We start from the raw sequence: 4,072 nt of genomic DNA on the forward strand, positions 1-4,072 counted from the left end.
TGAGTATTAATACAAAAACAGGTAAAACTGAAGAAAGCCCCTATAAGGGCTCAATCCATTCTTTTAATATTAGCAGAATGAAGGAAGTATTTTACTCATTTCTCTTTTATAAATAAACACATGAAAGAATAGGTAGCACATCGTACCTTTAGCTGTGCTATAAATTTTGTACACCTTCATGATTTTTACTGTGGTTTTCCTTAAATGATCTTTATTGGGATAAAGTTCATGCATTCCCACATTAGGACATGAATGAAAATAGTGGCTTTGAGATCTATGCTTGTGATGATTTTTTGGAAGGTTGTTTTTTCTTAACCAAAACTCTCATATGTTAAAATTAATCTAAGTGAATCATTTCAAAATAAAAATCTATAAGGTTATCCTTAGAAGCATTAAAAAGATATTATTTCTCATATATACACATACACCGTCCTAACAATGTAGATAGGTTTATATGTTGATAAAAATCTCAAATGAAGATTGAAAAATAAAAAGGAAGTTTAGGAAAAAAATGTTGGTTGTTTCTATAGCATATATGCTCTATGATGATTAAAATAGCAATCATGGGTTTTGTAATATAGATGGATAGATATATAGATAAATTCTTATCTATAAAAGCACTGCCATATAAACTTGAAAATAAAATACAAAATGACACAAATGTTCTAAATGTTGAGAAAACCTAAAAATGTTTTTTTTTTTGAGGAAGATTAGCCCTGAGCTAACATCTGTCACCAATCCTCCTCTTTTTGCTGAGGAAGACTGGTCCTGAGCTAACATCTGTGCCCATCATCCTCTACTTTATATGTGAGATGCCTGCCACAGCATGGCTTGACAAGCGGTGCGTAGGTCTGCACTCAGGATCCAAATCAGCAAACCCTGGGCCAAAGAAGTGGAATGTGCAAACTTAACCGCTGTGCCACCGGGCTGGCCCCAAAATGTATTTTTTAAATTTCTAAATTGAAGTGGAATAAAACCTATCTGACTGTGTGATTGTGTTGTTAGGAAATTTGGTTTGGAAACTTGCTAATAAATCAGTGGCAGAAGTTCTCATTATACATTATGCTGTCACCTGAAACAGACTCAATTTCTTTAGCAAAAGAACAATGACTAAACTAGTAAACTACAGGTTAGTCATCAGGTATTACAATCAAATGTGACTTCATGAAAATAGCAGGTCTTAGAGTACGTCAAAGTTAGCTACGCCCTTAGGTTATTGCTTTGAAGCCAACCTACCTATGCAACAATTTTATCAGTAGACACAGGCAATGAATATCTTTGTGTCCTGTTTTCTCAAAGTTTGTATCACTTAGTTGTATTAGTTTGCTAGGGCTGCCAGATAACAAACTACCACAAACCAGATGGCTTAGAAAAACAGAAATGAATTGTCTCACAATTCTGGAGGCCAGAAGTTCAAAATCAAGGCGTTGGCAGGGTTGGATCCTTTTGAGAGTCATGAGGGAAGGATCTGTTCTCGGCCTCTTTTTGACTTGTACATGCATTACCCTAATCTCCGCCTTCATGTTCACATGACATTCTCCCTGTGTGCATGTCTTTCTGTCCAAATTTCCCTGTTTTTATGATGCCAGTCATATTGGATTAGGGCCCACCCTAATGACCTCATCTTAATTACATATGCAAGGACCCCATTTCCAAATAAGGTCACATTGTGATGTACTGGGGGGCAGTTAGGACTTCAACATATGATTTTTGGGGGGACACAATTCAACACATAACACAAGTCCATAACAGATTAGCCAAGAGATAACTCTAGCAGTAGATGAAGCAAGAGGGTAACTGTGTTATAGAAATCTGTCTTTCAATCCAAGCTTCTCAACGAATTCCTGAAGTGATGCCAACTCTCACCTGTCAATCAAATTGAGCTCTTCAAGAAATAAAATAAAGTATTTAAAGGAGGTATTGCCTTTTCTTGCAGTTGCATCACAGAATTAAAGTGCTGTTAAGAAATATGGGCATAAACCTTGAATGGATGCTTTAGAATAGTCTTTACCACAGATATAAAGTTTTGGGGAGATGGGACACCAATCTTCGAAGGAAAAAGAGTTTCATGCTCAAGTTAATCCTGAACTCAAGACATCAAAGAGTTGGTCTATTTTGGAGCAGAAAAACTGGTGTCTTAATATAAGTACCATCTTCCCAAGGATGTTCATATCTTGAACCTGCAGACATGACTAGACATCTTGCTTCAGTGCAGAGTTCTGATTTCCTTGAAGAAATCCACTCTGTTAACTGTCATCCATTGATTGAGGTCTTCTTCCTCTGGCAACATGAAAGCTCCTCTCTTATTCCCACTTCCTAGAGTGCTTCTGCATGTTTTAAGTGTTCATACTGATGAGATCTTTCAGGGACGTTCTTTGACTTGAATGTATTAGAAGAATGGCTGCTGAAGAGGAAGTTCATCTTTTCTCCTCATGGGTGGGAGGTGGGGGTGGGGGTAGGGAGAGGCCATTAGACTCCAATGCAGTCAGTATTCAGAGCCAGCACTTGGGAACTGAAAGGCGGTAGACAGTTCTCAGTCCAGGGACAGTGAAGTTCAGGCTACTGCAGCTCTGAGCCAGGCTTGAACTTGGTGTAGATCCCTCTACTGCCTCCCTTACCTCACCAACCAGAAACACGGACCCAGCCACATCTCACAAGAAAAGGCTTCACTTACGTTGCAATTATAATGCTTGACATCAGTCAAACATATAATTATAAATTGCAGTCAATTATATGAAGGGAAAGAAATAAATTCTATAAAGAACCTCAGTGTCCTCATCTGTAAAATGCGATAATATGCTATGTCTCAAGGATTAAATGAGATAATGCATGCAAAGCACTTTGCACAGCATCTGGTATTTAGTAAATGATCAACAATATGAGCTATTTTAATATTATTATATTTTTGCCTTATAATTCCAAACTATAATGTCTTCTATATCGAAATGTTTGTTGATTTATATTGATGGGTTCTTCTTAGGAATTTATAGTCTGTTATTATTTACTACAATTATATTCACCAACTTGTTATTCTACCCTTCCATAAAGAAGAATTAAGTATATGTGAGTTCTATGTCTCAATACAACCATATGTGTTTTCTTCCTATGCACATTAATCACGGGGTTCTATTAACTCTATTGCTGTCAGATAGAACTGACAAATTATGTGATATCATTTCCTGTCAGAACACTAAGAATTTATATTATTTATATCATGCAAAACTCAGATTGACATCTAAATCATCCTTGCCAGTTTTTGCTATCAATTATTTACTTAGGTCTGTTTTAGTTTTTCCAGCCATTCCGCAAAGTCTTACTATTTGATTTACTTCAGCTTGATGCCAATCTTTTGTCTACTTGGAGAGCACTCTTGGCATGTGGCACTGAGAGAGAGGCTGCAGTCACGGGCAGCCTCTGTGCCATTCCAAGAGCATCTTTGTGTGACTGCGAAGGACCGGTGTGCCTGTCTCTGAGGAGGAAAGGATGGAGTTCTCCTCCAGTGTGTGGCACAGGGTTGACCATGAGCCTGTGCTGTGACGTGTCTCTGGTCTCTTCTGCTGTTTACCTCTGCTCATGAATTTGCAGGCAATAAAGCAGGTCACGGAGTCATGTGAGGCAGAATTTTAGGCCTGCAAGTGCATTAAAGCCCATCTTCTCATACGACTGAGCATGGGACTGATTCTCCTAGAGAATAACACTAATTAAAAATAATAATAGCTAAATTTATTCAATCTTTAACAAGCGTCGGTCCTGCACAGTACAAGGTAAAGCAAGCACTTCATCTATTGATTCAGGTAATTTTGGCAATACATGCATGCAGGATGTACCGTTATTCCCAGATGAGCAGATCAAAGTTTAGAGAAGATGCAAATGTCGTTGAAGAACCTATTATAGAGGTTCCACGATCACTGATTTTTTTCAAAAATAATGTTGTATATGTATGTACTCCTTTAGAGTTTACAAACTTCTTTGGCTTATGTTATTTCCATTTGATTTCCCTCCTCACAGGCTTGTGAGAGTCTGCTCTGAACATGCCTTGCCTGCCATCTATTTTTGTACCTTTCATCAGAGA

At 37.7% G+C, this 4,072-nt stretch overlaps 1 pseudogene; it reads right to left on the bottom strand.

Moving 5' to 3' along the window:
• Positions 1-1,802: 1,802 nt before the first annotated feature.
• LOC106825143 (MOB kinase activator 1A pseudogene) lies at positions 1,803-2,421 on the bottom strand (annotated as a pseudogene).
• Between the last annotated feature and the right edge of the window lie 1,651 nt (positions 2,422-4,072).

The sequence above is a fragment of the Equus asinus genome, chromosome X (assembly GCF_041296235.1).
Source record: "Equus asinus isolate D_3611 breed Donkey chromosome X, EquAss-T2T_v2, whole genome shotgun sequence".
NCBI lineage: Eukaryota > Metazoa > Chordata > Mammalia > Perissodactyla > Equidae > Equus > Equus asinus.